A 20,762-nucleotide genomic window follows, 5' to 3' on the forward strand; every position below is an offset into this window, starting at 1 on the left:
ATAACGTTGGCCAAAAATTGAGAAGGCAACGTTAGTGGTCACGTTAAGACCACTAACGTTGGAGTTAACGTGGATACATAAGGGTGGAACGTTAGTGGAAAAAGTGAATGCCACTAACGTTCTCGAACCCACAATGGCACTCAACGTTAATCTCACTAAATACCCAAGCCTAATTTATATTTCTCTGCAAGCTGGGCCCACTAAAGATAAGAACTGCTTCAACTCAAGATCTAGAGCCCATATCCAAGACTTGAAAAACTCACTAGAAGATCAAGAGAAGTAATATATATAGGAGTAGTTTTGAACTATAGAGAAGCTTGGCACTTTTGGGAACTATTCTCTGTATATTTACTTTTCTGCACTTTTAGCATGGATTCTTCTTTTCTGCCATTTTTCATTTCTAGAACTATGAACAACTAAACCCCTTTCATTGGGTTAGGGAGCTCTGTTGTAATTTGATGGATCAATTATAGTTTTCATTCTTCTTCTTCTTTCTTTTCTCTTGATCTTACTAGAAAGCTTTCGATCTTAATTCAATTGGTTAGTTGTCTTGGAAAAGAAATTCTCCATAATTGGATCTCCTTTGAGCCTTGGAAAAGGGATGAGGAGATCATGCTAGAAATGCTTTCTCATGTTGGATCAAATTGGGCTTTGGGCGGATATAGTGACATGTAATCCTCCCAACACTTTAATTTGGAAATACATGTGGTATAATCAGTGACCACACTTCATCTCTTTCCATGAGCAATTAAATCAAGGAATTGGGCAATTGTTCAAGCTTAGAGAGATTGGATTGCCAAGGAATTGAGATCCAATCACTTAAGATTGCCAAGGAGATCAATGAATGCATTGATTGAGGAAGAGATGATAATGAACTTGATCCGGAGAATGCAACATCTCCTGAACCCAATGATTACCCCATTTTTGATCTTACCCATTATCTTTACTTTCTGTCATTTATTTTCATGTTCATTACCCCAAATCCCCATTTAAGATTCTGCACTTTAATTTCTGTATTTACTTTCTAGTCATTTAAATTTCTGCAAGTCCCCAATCTAAATTCTATTTAGCTCAACTAGCATATTCTTCTAACTAAAGTTGCTTGACCAATCAATCCTTGTGGGATTCGACCTCACTCTATTGTGAGTTTTACTTGACGACAATTCGGTATACTTGCCGAAGGGAAATTTGTTGAGAGACAAGTTTTCATGCATCAGTTTGCTGAACCCATGTATCTAGTTCACTAATGAGCAAGAGAGGTTCACCTTCCCAAGTTTCATTACCAAATAACTTGGCATTCAGCTTCATGATAGCTCCTAAATATTGAGCAACTTGCTCTCCAGTTACATCTTCATCCTCTTCAGAGGAAGAATAGTCTTCAAAGCTCATGAATGGCAGAAGGAGGTTTAATGGAATCTCTATGGTCTCTATATGAGCGTCAGATTCCTTTGGGTCCTCAATAGGGAACTCCTTCTTGCTTGAGAAACATCCCATGAGGTATTCCTCATTGGGATTCACGTCCTCTCCTTCCTCTCTAGGTTCGGCCATGTTGATTATATGAATGGCCTTGTACTCTCTTTTTGGATTCTCTTCAGTATTGCTTGGGAGAGTACTAGGAAGAGTTTCAGTGATTTTCTTACTCAGCTGGCCCACTTGTGCCTCCAAATTTTTGATGGAGGACCTTGTCTCACTCATGAAACTTAAAGTGGCCTTAGACAGATCAGAGACTAAATTTGCTAAGTTAGAGGTACTCTACTCAGAATTCTCTGTCTGTTGCTGAGAAGATGATGGATAAGGCTTGCCATTGCTAAACATGTTTTTTCCTTCCATGAGAAATTTGGATGATTTCTGCATGATGAGTTATAGGTGTTTCTATAAGGTTCACCCATATAATTTACCTCTGCTATTGTAAGGTTCTCAGGATCATAAACTTCTTCTTCAGAAGATGCATCTTTAGTACTATTGGATGCATTTCGCCATCCATTCAGACTTTGAGAAATTATGTTGACTTGCTGAGTCAACATTTTGTTTTGAGCTAATATGACATTCAGAGCATCAATTTCAAGAACTCCCTTCCTTTGAGGCGTCCCATTATTCACGGAATTCCTCTCAGAAGTGTACATGAACTGGTTATTTGCAACCATGTCAATAAGTTCTTGAGCTTCTGTAGGCGTTTTCTTTAGGTGAATGGATCCACCTCTAGAATGGTCCAGTGACATCTTAGAGAACTCAGATAGACCATAATAGAATATATCTATCATGGTCCATTCTGAAAACATGTCAGAAGGACATCTTTTGGTCATCTGCTTGTATCTTTCCCAAGCTTCATAGAGGGATTCACCATCCTTTTGTTTGAAGGTCTGAACATCCACTCTAAGCTTGCTCAGCTTTTGAGGAGGAAAGAACTTAGCCAAGAAGGCCGTGACCAGCTTATCCCAAGAGTCCAGGCTATCCTTAGGTTGTGAATCCAACCATGTTCTAGCTTTGTCTCTTACAGCAAAAGGGAAAAGCATGAGCCTGTAGACTTCAGGATCTACTCCATTAGTCTTAACAATCTCACAGATCTACAAGAACTCAGTTAAGAACTGGTAGGGATCTTCTGATGGAAGTCCATGAAACTTGCAGTTCTGTTGCATTAGAGCAACTAATTGAGGTTTCAGCTCAAAATTGTTTGCTCTAATGGCAGGAATTGAGATGCTTCTTCCATCAAACTTGGACGTAGGTGCAGTATAATCACCAAGCATCCTTCTTGCATTATTGTTGTTGGATTCAGCTACCATCTCCTTTTCTTGTTCGAAAATTTCAGCAAGGTTGTCTCTGGATTGTTGTAATTTAGCTTCTCTTAGTTTCCTCTTCAGAGTCCTTTCAGGTTCTGGATAAGCTTCAACAAGAATGCCTTTTTCCTTGTTCCTGCTCATATGAAGGAGAAGAGAACAAAAAAAGAAGAGGAATCCTCTATGTCACAGTAAAAAGGTTCCTTATTGTTAGTAGAAGAAGAAAGGGAATAAAGAAAGGAGAATCCAAACACAAGGGTGAGGATAGGGGCAGAGATTTGAGATGAAGAGAAGTGTTAGTAAATGAATAAATAAATAGAATAAGATGAGAGATAGAAGTTTTCGAAAATAATTTTGAAAAGGAATTAATGATTTTCGAAAATTAAGATAAGAAATAAAATTAAAATTAAAATTTAAAACAATTAATTAATTAAAAAGAATTTTTTGAAAAAAAGGGAGGTATTTTCGAAAATTATAGAGAGAAAAGTTGTTAGGTGGTTTTGAAAAAGATAAGAAACAAACAAAAGTCAAATAGTTAGCTGAAAAAATTTGAAAATTAATTTTGAAAAGATAGAAGATAAGAAGTTAGAAAAGATATTTTAAAATCAAATTTTTGAAAAAGATAAAATTTTGAAAAAGATATGATATAAAAGATAAGATAAAAAGATATGATTAAAATTAAAATTGATTACTTTACTAACAAGAAACTAAAAGATATGATTCTAGAATTTAAAGATTGAATCTTTCTTAACAAGAAAGTAACAAACTTCAAATTTTTGAACCAATCACATTACTTGTTAGTTAAGTTTCAAAAATTTTGAGATAAAATTAAGAGAAATATTTTGAAAATATTTTTGAAATTTTCGAAAATCATAAAAGAAAAATGAAAAAGATTTGATTTTTGAAAAATTTTTAAAAAGATAATGTTTATACCCTAGGTCGAGCTGTCCGACCCGGGATGTTCTATAGACAAAGCAACCGACCTCTTCAGGCTAGGACAACCCGGCCTCTTCTTAAAAGAGCTTGGCCAAGTCACAGGAAAGCCCAATAAAAGGGCCCAAGCAGAGGAACACGACCCGAATCCAAGGGCGGCCCAAGCCTATAAAGATAAAGGCAGTTTCCTTAAAGATAAGATGACCTCGCTCGAAGATCAAGATAAGATAAGATAACTAACTTATCTTATCTAAGAAGGTCACTCTACACCATTATAAATACACTGGAGCACCCAGGTATAACTCATACTGTGATACTACTCAATACCTGCTTAATACCCTTGCTAACTTAAGCATCGGAGTCCCTTGCAGGTACCCCCCCCCCCTCCGGGGACGAAGGATTAGCATTATCACCAAGTCTCACATGTCGGACACCGCGACTCCAAACACTCCTGTAAGATCGGACTCAGCAGCTCCGATCAATATAAAAGATCTCGTCCGAGATCGACCTCTAGTTTCAGGTAACCCTTGAAACATTTGTGCCATTGCCGGGGAACTTGGAAGTCATCCCATTACCATGGCGGACGACCATGACAACGATCACACCTCAGATCTAGAAGAAAGAACGCCGCACAAAAACGTGGGCACAACACCAAAGGATACTCCTCAAGTCAATGATAAAAACTCCCCAAACGAGGGAGCCCTGAAGGCATTCCAAAGTCGGTTAAAGCAACTCGAGGAAGACGCTCTACGTCAACGAGAGGCCAAAAAGGATCTACAAAGAGAAATAAGACGACGCTGGAAATTGAAGAACAAACTCCTAAAACTTGAGGCCAATGTCAAGACTAAAGCCAGCCATCCCACCCCCGAAGATAGCACCCGCAAGGAACAAGATCCATTCACCAGGGAGATCATGAAAACAAGAATCCTAAAAGACTTCAAACTCCCAGACATGACCTTGTATGATGGCACACCGGATCCCAGCCATCATCTCAGCAACTTCAGAAGAAGAATGTACCTCACCGATGCCTCAGATGCAGTTCGTTGCAAAGCATTTCCAACCACTTTAACAAAAACAGCAATTAGATGGCTCGACAACCTCCCTCCTAGGTCCATCTCAAATTTTGACGACTTGGCTAAAAAATTCCTGGCCAGATTCTTCATTCAAAAGGACAAAGCAAAACATGCTCCGAGCTTACTAGGAATCAGACAAGGGGAGCGGGAAACCCTGCGAAACTACATAGAGAGATTCAACAAAACATGCATGGATATACAAAACCTTCCAACGGAAGTGATAAACCACTATTTCATGGTTTATCTTGTGCTCAATTGAGTGGTTTTTATCAACTCTTTACCCACTTATTCATACTATTGGCATGGTTTTACATTTGCCTTCCTAATTATGTGCTTTGATTGAAAACATGATTCTTTGGACTTATATTTGCTTATTATTAATCCTCTCTTATTACCATTAGATGCCTTGATATGTGTGTTAAGTGTTTTCAGATATTATAAGGCAGGAATGGCTTGGAGGATGGGAAGGAAGCATGCAAAAGTGGAAGGAATACAATAAGTTGGAGAAATTGCTAAGCTGTCCAGCCTGACCTCTTCTCACTCAAATGGCTATAAGTTTAGCTACAAAGGTCCAAACGATGCGGTTCTAGTTGCGTTGGAAAGCTAACGTCCGGGGCTTCGATTTGATATATAATTTGCCATAGCTGCTCTGACGCCAGGTGATGCAAACGCGTGAGTCACGCGAACGCGTGACCTGGCAGGAATGCAACCCGCGCGGCCACGTGGGCCATGCGGCCATGTCACTTTTCCGCAACCTGTACGGACCAAAAAGCACTGGAAGTGATTTCTGGGCTGTTTCTGACCCAGTTTTCGGCCCAGAGAACACAGATTAGGGGCTATAAAGTGGGAGAATGCATCCATTCATAATCATGCTCTAATAATTCACTCATAATTCACTTCTCATGATTTAGATTAGTTTTGAGAGAGGTTCTCTCCTCTCTCTTAGGATTAGGATTTAGGACTTCTCTTAGTTTTAGGAGTGACTCTCAATCCCAGGTTCTTTATTTTTATTTATTTTTCCAATTAAATTTATGAACTCTTTCATGTTATGATTTTCTTTGAATTAATATTATTTGAGATATTTCAGTTATTATTGCTTTCTTTTAATTACATGATTATTGCTTCCCATCTGAAGGCATTTTTATTCCAGCAGTTCCAATTTCTTTCCTTTTGGCTTTGGTTAAATAATTGGTGACTCTAGAGTTATCAAACTCATTGTTGATTGAAAATTGGAATTCATCCACTTAACTTACCTTTATAGTTAGAGGTTAACAAAGTGGGAGAAAAATCCAATTCTCATCACAATTGATAAGGATAACTAGGAAAGGACCTCCAGTTCTTATACCTTGCCAAAGGTTTATTTTACAGCTATTATTATTTTATTTTACTTGTCATATAATATATTCCCACCTTACTTCCAAAACCCCAATTTTACCTTTTTCATAACCAATAATAAGAACATACCTCCCTGCAATTCCTTGAGAAGACGACCCGAGGTTTAAATACTCGGTTATCAATTTTAAAGGGGTTTGTTACTTGTGACAACCAAAACGTTTGTACGAAGGAATTTTTGTCGGTTTAGAGACTATATCTACAACGCGACTGTTTTTATGACATTCTTTATTGGCAAAAATCTCGACGTCAAAATGGCGCCGTTGCCGGGGAATTGCAAACGTGTGCCTTATTATTGGTTATTGTAAATATTTTTAAAAAAAATTAAAATTTCTTCCTATCTTTTTCAAAAATTATATCTTTTTCAAAATATTTTCTTTTTATTAATTTTTGTTTTTATTTTCTCTAACTACTATGAATTCTCACCCCTCTCGCTTTGAGTTTGGTTCTAACTTTGTTGAAGGAAATAGAAACCACAGCAGGAATATGCATCAAGGTCAGACCAATCAAGGATGGATGGAGCCAAGAGGATCTAATCAACCCTTTAGGCAACAACACCATCCTAGATATCATGGACAAATACCAGGCTACAATGCATCCCAAGCTGATAGATATGGTGGACCACCTTGTAGCTACCAACAAGCCCCACCCTATGCTCAGAGATCATCCTTTCAACACAACCTCAACCCACCACACTCACAAGCCCCTTTCCACCATTCACCTCCATATGACCCTAACCCTCAACCACCATACCAACCACCTTATGAGCCATATGAACCATATATAGTACCACCCCAATTCCAACCCAATTACTCACAAGAACCACCACTTCAATATTCACCATCTCCATATCCATCAATCCAAGAGCATTATGATCCTACTTATGAAAACCGAGTGCATCAAGAGGCAAAGGATCATCTCAAGGAAACAATGGATCGATTTCAGGCAACCACTCAACAACTGGGGCAAGTATTAATTCAATGGGCTTCTAGACGCTTAAATACACAAGGATCAGCCATAGCCACATGTGGACAGTCTAGTGAAGAGCATAGCATAAAGGAGATACCAGAAACTCCAGTGGACGAGACAGAGCATGAATTCATACTAGAACAAGTAGAAGAAGCTATCATTGTTCAAGAAGAAGAGTTGGTTGAAGACTCAGGAGACGCAGAACCTCCATGGGAAAGACAAGACATAGAGCCTCCTTCCAAGATGGTTGAAATTGATGCTGAAGAGGGTGTACAACCTCCAAAGCATATCATAGTTGAAGACTTGGAAGAGGTTGATCAAGAGATGGAGATTCAAGAAGAAGAAGCACAACCTCCCATGCCCTTGGAAAGCAATGAAAAGGAGATTGAATTGAAAGAGAGCTACCAAGAGGAAGAGGTTGAAATTGAAGAAGTTTGCAAAGAGGTGGTAATTATCAGAGAAGAGCACAAGGGATTGGAGCTTGCAATTTCATTAAAGACACCTCCCCTTAAGTCGCCATCATCCTTCACAACATTCAAGTGGGTAAAATTCATATCCCACAGCTTTCTAATCCCACTTGAATATGGGCTACTGGAGACGGATGGTCAACTTAGAGCTCTTTGTGGCATTAAGAGTAAAAGGAAGATGGTCAGTGGTAAGAATTGTCCTGCAAGGTTCATCATGGTTGGAAGCTTTAAGCTTAAACGTAAAGGTTGGTATAGAGCTCAACTGAATGGGTCTAGGAAGTTGTTTGGCCGCTTTAGTGAGAATTCAGATTGCTTGCTACCCAGATGGAATCATGATAATCAGCACGAAGACGGGTGTAAAAGCAAGATTTGGGATCCTGGAATCTGTTCTGACATCCAACACCCCGGGAGCCTAAGAATCTTTTTGAAACTGCTCAAGGATTTTACATGCCTAGTTTGGGACCCTGGAGGTTACTGGAATCACAAACACTGGTGGAGATTCCTGGATGAGTTCAAGCATAAGCCACCATAACAGGAAGCTCATCAAATGTCCAACTTAAGGACTTTAACTAAAAGTGCTAGGTGGGAGACAACCCACTATGGTATGATCGTCCTTTTTCATTTTTATTTAGTTTTATTTGTTTTTGAATTTTATTTTATTTTGTTATATTGAACCTGGAGTTTTGCATCACATTCATATTAACACTGCATTCTGCATTTTTCAGATTATAAAAAAAAAAAAGCGAGCACGCGACGCGACCGCATCAGCGACGCGTCCGCGTCGCAAGGAGATGGGAGACAATATTAATATGAACAGAGAGTTTCGCAGGAGCAGCGCTGGAGGCGTGCCAATGGCACAAATCGACCCATGCGACCGCGTCGCTGACGCGACTGCGTCACATGGGAATAATGGCCTCCCACGCGACCGCGTCACCCACGCGGCCGCGTGACCTGAAATCGGCGTAAAAAGGGTGTATGGCCGAAAGTTGAGCTGAAATTGGGCTGGACCCGTGATAGTAGCACAAGCCCTGCCACGCGAACGCGTCACCCACGCGTCCGCGTCATATTGGAAATAAGGCCACCCGCGCGATCGCGTCGACCATGCGACCGCGTCACCCTGGATTTTGGCAATACCAAGTTTCGAACAGAGAGTTGTGTGACCGCGAGGCTGCACTCGCGCCACTAGCACAAATCGAGTCGCGCGATTGCGTGCCCCACGCGTCCGCGACGCCCAACCTTATCGCGCACCATGCGACCGCGTCACCCACGCGACCGCGTCGCACAACCTATCCAGATTAGTGCCAATTTTCTTATCTTTTCTCTTCTAATCCTAATTTCTTCCTTCTCTCTCTTTTCTCACTTTCTTTTTCTACTTCTCATTCTTTTTCACTTTCATTTTATTTTATTTAATTTATTTGCATACTTTCATTCATTGCATATTTTATTTTTCTAAAAGTTATTATTGGTGTTCAAATATTCTTATTCAACTGTTACATCTTTTCTGGTATTTTCTTGGTGCTTCATGACTTGTTTAATTCTAATTGAGTAATATTATTTAAATCAATGCCAATCTTTTATACCTATATTACTTTTGCATTGACATGAATTTATATTATCTCTCCTTACCCACACTCTCTTCCCTAGTGTTGCAACTTTTTGCACTCTTGATTTGCCATGTCCTTCTATTATTTTCTCACTTGCATGTTGTAGCTACCATGTAATTGAGACCCTTATTTTTGGCATTAACCAACCCCTGTTTTATTTGTTTTCTATCTTTGCTTTGGGTTACTTTCCTTCCCTTTTTCTTTCAGGATGGCCACCAGGAAGAGACCGGAAGACGTTTACATGGGAGAGATAAACAAGTTTCTACGCACATTTCTTGATGAGAAAAGCATCAGTTGGAGCAACCCGTCCACCTGCACATCTCAGCATGCACCGAGGACGGTGCAATCTTTAAGTGTGGGGAGGTCGATACCGATCTCCATGGGTTAGTACTTTCTTGACTCAACACCAATATTTTATTTTATTTGTTTGTTCATTGTTGCATTTGAATGTTTGTTTGATTTTTGTGCATATTTTACTACTTGGTTAAAGTAATATTCTTCTTTTTCAAGAAATTTTTATAGTATTTCACTAATTTGAATAAAACTTTTTGAAAAACTTGTTTGATGAAATATTATTTTGGAACATAGTTTAGAGCTCGAACACAAAACCAGTGAGATTTTGAGCCTATTTGATTGGTTGCATTTTACCAACCAATAATTTTATTTTTGGTGTGTGTTGTTCTCTCTAAAACTGTGATCTTTGTCTTGCTTAATTCTATATTTTCATTTATTTGATGTATGCATGCACTTACATGATTGAGGCCTTTGTTTCACTGAGCTTACATACCCATATGGCCTTACCTTTCATTATCCCTTGCAAACCAATGTTGAGCCTATTTTACCCCTTTTATTCTTTACTTTAGCACATCATTAACTCTAAGCGAAAAATAATAATGTCCTTAATTTGAATCCTTGGTTAGCTTAGACTAGTGAGAATGCTTATGAATTAAGTGTGGGGAAAAGTGGGTTTGGAAACATTTGGTTTGAAAATTGAGTATGCTAGAATTTTCTAAAAAAAATGTGAAAGAAATATTTGGGACATAATTCATGCATCCAATAATTTAATCATATGCATTGAGAAAAATAAAAGAAAATATATATATATATATATATATAAAAGAGTAAAATAAGTGAAAGGGGACAAAATGCCCCAAAGTAAGCGGTGAAAGCAATGCATATGAGTTACACTTGAAATTAGAATGCATGAATATGTGGAAAACATGGTTAATGGATGGTTAGATGTTGTATTATGATTACATGGATTGTTTAAGTTAGGTGGGAAGGTTTAAGTTAATTAAGGATTCAGATTTTAGTCCACTTGGCCAAATACAATCCTACCTTGACCCTAACCCCATTACAACCCTTAAAAGACCTCTTGATATGTGTATTTATGCATTAAATTTATGTTAATTGTTAGATGAAGAGCAAGCCTTAGAAAGCAAGGTTAGTAGAGAATTGAGAGAATTGAACCTAAAACACTTAAGTGATTAGAGTGATATACACTACTAAGTGAGGGTTCGATGCTCGATTCTTTGTTCCCGGCTTTCATGAGCTATTTTCTTCTACAAGTCTATTTGTACTTCATTTTTATGATTTGAATTAGTGAAATCCAGTTCATATTTATTCTTGGGGATTTATTTGCTTTTAACCAAGTAAGTAGAAACATTTTTCATTTAGTTGCATTCATAGGTTGCATCTCATACATTCTATCATTCCTCTTCATTCCTTTATAGCTTCTCTTGAGCTTAGCATGAGGACATGCTAATGTTTAAGTGTGGGGAGGTTGATAAACCACTATTTCATGGTTTATCTTGTGTTCAATTGAGTGGTTTTTATCAACTCTTTACCCACTTATTCATACTATTGGCATGGTTTTACATTTGCCTTCCTAATTATGTGCTTTGATTGAAAACATATTTCTTTGGACTTATATTTGCTTATTATTAATCCTCTCTTATTACTATTAGATGCCTTGATATGTGTGTTAAGTGTTTTCAGATATTATAAGGCAGGAATGGCTTGGAGGATGGGAAGGAAGCATGCAAAAGTGGAAGAAATACAATAAGTTGGAGAAATTGCTAAGCTGTCCAGCCTGACCTCTTCGCACTCAAATGGCTATAACTTTAGCTACAGAGGTCCAAATGACGCGGTTCTAGTTGCGTTGGAAAGCTAACGTCCGGGGCTTCGATTTGATATATAATTTACCATATCTGCCCCGACGCCAGGCAACGCGAACGCGTGAGTCACGCGGACGCGTGACCTGGCAGGAATGCAACCCGCGTTTTCGGTGACCTGTACGGACCAGAAAGCGCTGGAAGTAATTTCTGGGCTGTTTCTGACCCAGTTTTTGGCCCAGAGAACACAGATTAGGGGCTATAAAGTGGGGGAATGCATCCATTCATAATCATGCTCTGATAATTCACTCATAATTCACTTCTCATGATTTAGATTAGTTTTGAGAGAGGTTCTCTCCTCTCTCTTAGGATTAGGATTTAGGACTTCTCTTAGTTTTAGGAGTGACTCTCAATCTTAGGTTCTTTATTTTTATTTATTTTTCCAATTAAATTTATGAACTCTTTCATGTTATGATTTTATTTGAATTAATATTATTTGAGATATTTCAGTTATTATTGCTTTCTTTTAATTACATGATTATTGCTTCCCATCTGAAGGCATTTTTATTCCAGCAGTTCCAATTTCTTTCCTTTTGGCTTTGGTTAAATAATTGGTGACTCTAGAGTTATCAAACTCATTGTTGATTGAAAATTGGAATTCATGCACTAAACTTACCTTCATAGTTAGAGGTTAACTAGGAAAGGACCTCCAGTTCTTATACCTTGCCAAAGGTTTATTTTACAGCTATTATTATTTTATTTTACTTGTCATATAATATATTCCCACCTTACTTCCAAAACCCCAATTTTACCTTTTTCATAGCCAATAATAAGAACATACCTCCCTGCAATTCCTTGAGAAGACGACCCGAGGTTTAAATACTCGGTTATCAATTTTAAAGGGGTTTGTTACTTGTGACAACCAAAACGTTTGTACGAAGGGATTTTTGTCGGTTTAGAGATTATATCTACAATGCGACTGTTTTTATGACATTCTTTACTGGCAAAAATCTCGACGTCAGGAAGCTGCCATCATGGTCTCATTAACAGTCTGCGAGAAGGGCCTTTCAGTCAATCCATATCAAAGAAGTATCATACATCTCTGAACGAGGTGTAGGAGCGAGCAGAAAAGTACATCAACATGGAGGAAAACTCCCAATTAGGAGAGACTTCAAAACCAGGGTTCACCCCTCGGGATAAAGACAAAGATTTCAGAAAAAAGGAAGATCGACATGGAGAAAAAATCAAAAAGTACCACAATTACACCCCTCTTCGGGTGTCTATTGTGGATGTCTACAGAGAAGTTTGCAACACAGAAAAAATACCACCAGCTCGACCACTCAAAGGCAAAAAAAGAGGAGGAAATCGGGCTGAATACTATGAATATCATCGGATCCGCGGACACTCCACCAATGAGTGTTTTGATTTAAAAAACGTCATAGAAAAGCTCGTACGAGAAGGAAGGTTAGATCGATACCTGGCCACCCACGAAGATGAACAAAGGAAAAGAAGAAGAGCAGAAGATGCTGGACCTACTATGCGATCATCCCGGACACCAGAAAGACACGTCCACATGATACACGGCGGATTCGCCGGAGGAGGAATCTCCAAGTCATCCCGCAAAAGACATCTCAAAGACATATATCACGTCGCAGAAAGAAAGGAAGCACCCGACATCCTGGCGATCACTTTTACCAAAGAAGACGCATCCGGCATCACATCAGGACATGACAATCCCATGGTCATCACAATCATACTGGCAAACGCAAATCTCCATCGCACACTAATAGACCAGGGGAGCTCTGCCGATATCTTATTCAAAACCGCCTTCGACAAACTCGGCTTGGAAGAAAAGGAACTTAGAGCATATCCGGACAGCCTGTTTGGGTTAGGAGATACCCCGGTTCAACCAATGGGATACATTCTGCTCCACACAACTTTTGGAAAGGGAAGTCAGTCAAGAACACTCAAAATAGACTACATCGTCGTTGACATAACCTCAGCCTACAATGCTCTAATAGGTCGGACAACGTTAAATCAATTCGGCACAATAGTCTCGACTCCGCATCTATGCATGAAATTCCCAACCGCAGAAGGAATAGCCACAGTAAAGGCAGACCAGAAAATGGTGCGCCGCTGTTACAACGAAAGTCTAAACCTCAGAGGTAGAGGTGAAGAATTCCACACAATCAAGCTTGGTGGAGCTCGGAGGCGGGAGGAGCTTCGCCCACAACCTGAAGGAGAAATAGAGAAAATCCAGATCGAAAACACCTCGGATCAAATAACCAACATCGGCACACTCCTAAAAGGGGACACAAGAGAATCACTCATACAGTTCCTACGCGATAATGCCGACCTCTTTGCGTGGAAGGCCGCAGACATGCCAGGTATAGATCCCAAACTAATGTGCCATAAGCTAGCAGTCTACCCAGGATCTGGGCCGATACAACAAAGGTGCAGAAAGCTAGGACCAGAACACTCTCAAGCGGTGAAAAAGTCAAATGGGAAGTGGAGAATGTGCACCGACTATACCGATCTCAACAAAGCTTGCCCAAAAGACCCTTATCCGCTCCCAAACATCGACGCACTGGTAGATGCCTCCTCCGGATACAAATACCTCTCCTTTATGGACGCATACTCGGGATATAACCAAATCCCAATGTACCCACCCGACCAAGAAAAAACCTCCTTCTTAACCCCAAAGGCAAATTACTGTTACATTGTTATGCATTTCGGTCTCAAAAATGCGGGAGCCACTTACCAAAGATTTATGAACAAAGTTTTTTCGGATCACATCGAAAAAATCATGGAGGTCTATGTAAACGACATGCTAGTGAAGACGCAAAATGAAGAGATGTTACTATCCGACCTGACACAAGTATTCGACACCATAAGACGACACGACATGCAACTCAATCCCATAAAATGTACCTTCGCAGTAGAAGCCGGTAAATTCTTGGGTTTTATGATCACACAGAGAGGAATCGAAGCAAACCCGGACAAGTGTAGGGCCGTTGGTGCATGAAATTGTGATCACTACAACTTCGCACAACTAACCAGCAAGTGCACTGGGTCGTCCAAGTAATACCTTACGTGAGTAAGGGTCGATCCCACGGAGATTGTTGGTATGAAGCAAGCTATGGTCATCTTGTAAATCTCAGTCAGGCAGACTCAAATGGGTATAGATGATGAACGAAAATAACATAAAGATAAAGATAGAGATACTTATGTATATCATTGGTGTAAGAGCTTCAGACAAGCGTATGAAGATGCCTTCCCTTCTGTCTCTCTGCTTTCCTACTGCCTTCATCCAATCCTTCTTACTCCTTTCCATGGCAAGCTCGTGTAGGGTTTCACTGTTGTCAGCAGCTACCTCCCATCCTCTCATTGAAAACGATTGCATATGCTCTGGTCACAGCATAGCGGAATTCATCTGTCGGTTCTCAATCAGACCGGAATAGAATCCAGTGATTCTTTTGGCGTCTGTCACTAACGCCCCGCCCTCAGGAGTTTGAAGCACGTCACAGTCATTCAGTCATTGAATCCTACTCAGAATACCACAGACAAGGTTTAGACCTTCCGGATTCTCATGAATGCCGCCATCAAGTCCTGCCTATACCACGAAGATTCCGATTAAAGAATCCAAGAGATATTCACTAAGCCTTGGTTGCATGTAGAACAAGAATGGTTGTCAGTCACCTTATTCATAGGTGAGAATGATGATGAGTGTCACGGATCATCACATTCATCAAGTTGAAGAACAAGTGATATCTTAGAACAAGAATAAGCGGAATTGAATGGAAGAACAATAGTAATTGCATTAATACTCGAGGTACAGCAGAGCTCCACACCTTAATCTATGGTGTGTAGAAACTCCACCGTTGAAAATACATAAGAACAAAAGTGATCATTGGTTTCGGCCCCAAAGAGGGAACCAGAAGAACCAAGATCTGATCTAAGAACTAGATGTCCAAAGATGATAAATACAATGGTAAAAGGTCCTATATATAGAGAACTAGTAGCCTAGGGTGTACAGAGATGAGTAAATGACATAAAAATCCACTTCTGGGCCCACTTGGTGTGTGCTTGGGCTGAGCAATGAAGCATTTTCGTGTAGAGACGTTTTCTGGAGTTAAACGCCAGCTTTCATGCCAGTTTGGGCGTTTAACTCCAAGTTTTATGCCAGTTCCGGCGTTTAACGCTGGAATTTCTGTAGGTGACTTTGAACGCCGGTTTGGGCCATCAAATCTTGGGCAAAGTATGGACTATTATATATTGCTGGAAAGCCCAGGATGTCTACTTTCCAACGCCGTTGAGAGCGCGCCAATTGGGCTTCTGTAGCTCCAGAAAATCCACTTCGAGTGCAGGGAGGTCAGAATCCAACAGCATCTGCAGTCCTTTTCAGTCTCTGAATCAGATTTTTGCTCAGGTCCCTCAATTTCAGCCAGAAAATACCTGAAATCACAGAAAACACACAAACTCATAGTAAAGTCCAGAAAAGTGAATTTTAACTAAAAACTAATAAAAATATAATAAAAACTCAACTAAAACTACCAAAAACATACTAAAAACAATGCCAAAAAGCATACAAATTATCCGCTCATCACAACACCAAACTTAAATTGTTGCTTGTCCCCAAGCAACTGAAAATCAAATAAGATAAAAAGAAGAGAATATACTATAGACTCCAAATTATCAATGAAACTGAGCTCCAAATTAGATGAGCGGGACTAGTAGCTTTTTGCCTCCGAACAGTTTTGGCATCTCACTTTATCCTTTGAAATTCAGAATGATTGGCTTCTTTAGGAACTCAGAATCCAGATAGTGTTATTGATTCTCCTAGTTAAGTATGATGATTCTTGAACACATCTACTTTATGAGTCTTGGCCGTGGCCCAAAGCACTCTGTCTTCCAGTATTACCACCGGATACATACATGCCACAGACACATAATTGGGTGAACCTTTTCAGATTGCGACTCAGCTTTGCTAAAGTCCCCAATTAGAGGTGTCCAGGGTTCTTAAGCACACTCTTTTTGCCTTGGATCACAACTTTATTTCTTTTCTTTTTCTTTCTTTTTCTCTTTCTCCCTTTTTTTCGTTTTTCTCTTTCTTTTTTTTTCTTTTTTTTTTGTATTCACTGCTTTTTCTTGCTTCAAAAATCATTTTTATGATTTTTCAGATCCTCAGTAACATGTCTCCTTTTTCATCATTCTTTCAAGAGCCAACAATTTTAACATTCATGAACCACAAATTCAAAAGACATATGCACTGTTTAAGCATACATTCAGAAAACAAAAAGTATTGTCACCACATCAAACTAATTAAGCTAGTTTTAAAGATGAATTTGAAATCCTGTACTTCTTGTTCTTTTGTGATAAAAACAGTTTTCATTTAAGAAAGGTGATGGATTCATATTCATAGCTTTAAGGCATAGACACTAAGACACTAATGATCATAAGACACAAACATGGATAAACATAAAGCACTAAAATTCGAAAAACAGAAGAATAAAGAACAAGGAGATTAAAGAACGGGTCCACCTTAGTGATGGCGGCTCTTTCTTCTTCTTGAAGATCCTATGGAGTGCTTGAGCTCCTCAATGTCTCTTCCTTGTCTTTGTTGCTCCTCTCTCATGATCCTTTGATCTTCTCTAATTTCATGGAGGATGATGGAGTGTTCTTGGTGCTCCACCCTTAGTTGTCCCATGTTGGAACTCAATTCCCCTAGGGAGGTGTTTAGTTGCTCCCAATAGTCTTGTGGAGGAAGGTGCATCCCTTGAGGCATCTCAGGGATCTCTTGATGAGAGGGGTCTCTTGTTTGCTCCATCCTTTTCTTAGTGATGGGCTTGAGGTCATGCCTTCTCAGTTGAACCGGCTTTGGATGCCATAAGTGGTTATGGAAAAACAAAAAACAATGCTTTTACCACACCAAACTTAAAAGGTTTGCTCGTCCTCGAGCAAAAGAAGAAAGAAGAGAGTAGAAGAAGAAGAAATGGAGGAGAGTGAGATGGCTTTGTGGTTCGGCCAAAAGAGGGGAAGAAGTGGTGAAGAGAAAGAGATGTTGAGGTGATTGGTGAATGGGTGAAGAAGAAGAGAGAGTGGTGGGGTTGTTTGGGGATCCTGTGGGGTCCACAGATCCTTAGGTGTCAAGGAAAAGTCATCCCTGCACCCAATGGCATCAAAAATCACGTTTTGAGCCAATTCTGGCGTTAAACGCCGGGCTGGTGCCCATTTCTGGCGTTTAACGCCAGGTTCTTGCCCTTTTCTGGCGTTTAACGCCAGTCTGGTGCCCCTTTCTGGCGTTAAACGCCCAGAATGGTGCCAGACTGGGCGTTAAACGCCCAACTGCTAGCCTCACTGGCGTTTAAACGCCATTGAGTTCTTCCTCCAGGGTGTGCTATTTTTCTTCTTGTTTTTCATTCTGTTTTTGCTTTTTCAATGGATTTTGTGACTTCTTATGATCATCAACCTACAAAAAACATAAAATAACAAAAGAAAATATATAAAATATAATCATTGGGTTGCCTCCCAACAAGCGCTTCTTTAATGTCAATAGCTTGACAGAGGGCTCTCATGGAGCCTCACAGATACTCAGAGCATTGTTGGAACCTCCCAACACCAAACTTAGAGTTTGAATGTGGGGGTTCAACACCAAACTTAGAGTTTGGTTGTGGCCTCCCAACACCAAACTTAGAGTTTGACTGTGGGGGCTCTATTTGTCTCTGATTTGAGGGAAGCCCTTCAAGCTTCCTCTCCATGGTGACAGAGGGATATCCTTGAGCCTTAAACACCAAGGATTTTTCAATCACTTGAATGATCAGTTCACCTCTATCAACATCAATCACAGCCTTTGCTGTGGCTAGGAAGGGTCTGCCAAGGATGATGGATTCATCCATGCACTTCCCAGTTTCTAGGACTATGAAATCAGTAGGGATGTAATGGTCTTCAATCTTAACCAAAACATTCTCTACAAGTCCATGAGCTTGTTTTCTTGAGTTGTCTGCCATCTCTAGTGAGATTCTTGCAGCTTGTACCTCAAAGATCCCTAGCTTCTCCATTACAGAGAGAGGCATGAGGTTTACACTTGACCCTAAGTCACACAGAGCCTTCTTGAAGGTCATGGTGCCTATGGTACAAGGTATGGAAAACTTCCCAGGATCTTGTCTCTTTTGAGGTAGTTTCTGCCTAGACAAGTCATCCAGTTCTTTGGTGAGCAAGGGAGGTTCATCTTCCCAAGTCTCATTTCCAAATAACTTGTCATTTAGTTCCATGATTGCTCCAAGGTATTTAGCAACTTGCTCTTCAGTGACATACTCATCCTCTTCAGAGGAAGAATACTCATCAGAGCTCATGAATGGCAGAAGTAAGTCCAATGGAATCTCTATGGTCTCATTTTGAGCCTCAGATTCCCATGGTTCCTCATTGGGGAACTCATTGGAGGTCAGTGCACGCCCATTGAGGTCTTCCTCAGTGGCGTTCACTGCCTCTCCTTCCTCCCAGGATTCGGCCATGTTAATGGCTTTGCACTCTCCTTTTGGATTTTCTTCTGTGTTGCTTGGGAGAGTATTAGGAGGGAGTTCAGTAATTTTCTTGCTCGGCTGTCCCACTTGTGCCTCCAAATTTCTAATGGAGGACCTTGTTTCAGTCATGAAACTTTGAGTGGTTTTGATTAGATCAAAGACCATGGTTGCTAAGTCAGAGGGGTTCTGCTTAGAATTCTCTGTCTGTTGCTGAGAAGATGATGGAAAAGGCTTGCCATTGCTAAACCTATTTCTTCCACCATTATTGTTGTTGAAACCTTGTTGAGGTCTCTCTTGATTCTTCCATGAGAAATTTGGGTGATTTCTCCATGAAGAATTATAGGTGTTTCCATAGGGTTCTCCTAGGTAATTCATCTCTTCCATTGAAGGGTTCTCAGGATCATAGGCTTCTTCCTTAGATGAAGCATCCTTAGTACTGCTTGGTGCATTTTGCATTCCAGACAGACTTTGAGAAATCAAATTGACTTGTTGAGTCAATATTTTATTCTGAGCCAGTATGGCATTCAGAGTGTCAATCTCAAGAACTCCTTTCTTCTGACTAGTCCCATTATTCACAGGATTCCTTTCAGAAGTGTACATGAATTGGTTATTTGCAACCATTTCAATTAGCTCTTGAGCCTCTGTAGGCATCTTCTTCAGATGAAGAGATCCTCTAGCAGAGCTATCCAAGGACATCTTGGATAGTTCAGAGAGACCATCATAGAAGATACCTATGATGCTCCATTCAGAAAGCATGTCAGAAGGACACTTTCTGATTAATTGTTTGTATCTTTCCCAAGCTTCATAGAGGGATTCTCCATCCTTCTGTCTGAAGGTTTGGACTTCCACTCTAAGCTTACTCCATCTTTGTGGTGGAAAGAACTTTGCCAAGAAGGCATTGACTAGCTTTTCCCAAGAGTCCAGGCTTTCTTTAGGTTGAGAGTCCAACCATGTCCTAGCTCTGTCTCTTACAACGAAAGGGAATAGCATCAGTCTGTAGACCTCAGGGTCAACCCCATTAGTCTTGACTGTGTCACAGAATTGCAAGAACTCAGCTAAAAACTGATGAGGATCTTCCAATGGAAGTCCATGGAACTTGCAATTCTGTTGCATTAGAGAAACTAATTGAGGCTTAAGCTCAAAGTTGTTTGCTCCAATGGCAGGGATAGAGATGCTTCTCCCATAGAAATTGGGAGTAGGTGCAGTAAAGTCACCCAGCACCTTCCTTGCATTGTTGGCATTGTTGTTGTTTTCGGCTGCCATGTGTTCTTCTTCTTTGAAGAATTCGGTCAGGTCCTCTAAAGAGAGTTGTGTTTTGGCTTCTCTTAGCTTTTGCTTCAAGGTCCTTTCAGGTTCAGGGTCAGCTTCAACAAGAATGCCTTTGTCTTTGTTCCTGCTCATATGAAGGAGAAGAGAACAAGAAAATGTGGAATCCTCTATGTCACAGTATAGAGATTCCTTAAGGTGTCAGAGGAAAAGAAAAGTAGAAGACAGAAGTAGAAAATTCGAACTTATCAAAGAAGATGGAGTTCGAATTTTGCATTAAGGAATAGAGTTAGTTCAGAAATAGAAGGATGTGAGAAGAAGGGAAGTAATTTTCGAAAATTAAGTTAAAAGATTTTGAAAATATTTTTGAAAAACACCATTTGATTTTCGAAAATAAAAGTGGGAAAGAAATCAAGTGATTTTTGAAAAAGATTTTGAAATTAGAAATTAAAAAGATTTGATTGAAAACTATTTTGAAAAAGATGTGATTAAAAAGATTTGATTGAAAAGTTATGGTTTTAAAAAGATGTGATTGAGAAGATATGATTTGAAAACAATTTTAAAAGATATGATTTTAAAAATTAATGACTTTCCTAACAAGAAAAGATATGATTCAGACATAAAACCTTCCTTAACAGAAAAGGCAAAAA

The 20,762-nt window shown here is 39.7% G+C and overlaps 2 non-coding genes across 2 annotated transcripts; both read left to right on the top strand.

The window, feature by feature from the left end:
* The first annotated feature begins 2,277 nt into the window (after positions 1-2,277).
* Positions 2,278-2,381, top strand: LOC130977293 (small nucleolar RNA R71). The gene has a single exon (XR_009084992.1). It is a non-coding gene; the product is annotated as a small nucleolar RNA R71 (small nucleolar RNA).
* Positions 2,382-19,596: 17,215 nt separating this feature from the next.
* On the top strand, positions 19,597-19,704 carry LOC130977450 (small nucleolar RNA R71). The gene has a single exon (XR_009085140.1). It is a non-coding gene; the product is annotated as a small nucleolar RNA R71 (small nucleolar RNA).
* The last annotated feature ends 1,058 nt before the right edge of the window (positions 19,705-20,762 follow it).

This window comes from Arachis stenosperma, chromosome 4 (genome assembly GCF_014773155.1).
Source record: "Arachis stenosperma cultivar V10309 chromosome 4, arast.V10309.gnm1.PFL2, whole genome shotgun sequence".
Taxonomy (NCBI): Eukaryota; Viridiplantae; Streptophyta; class Magnoliopsida; order Fabales; family Fabaceae; genus Arachis; species Arachis stenosperma.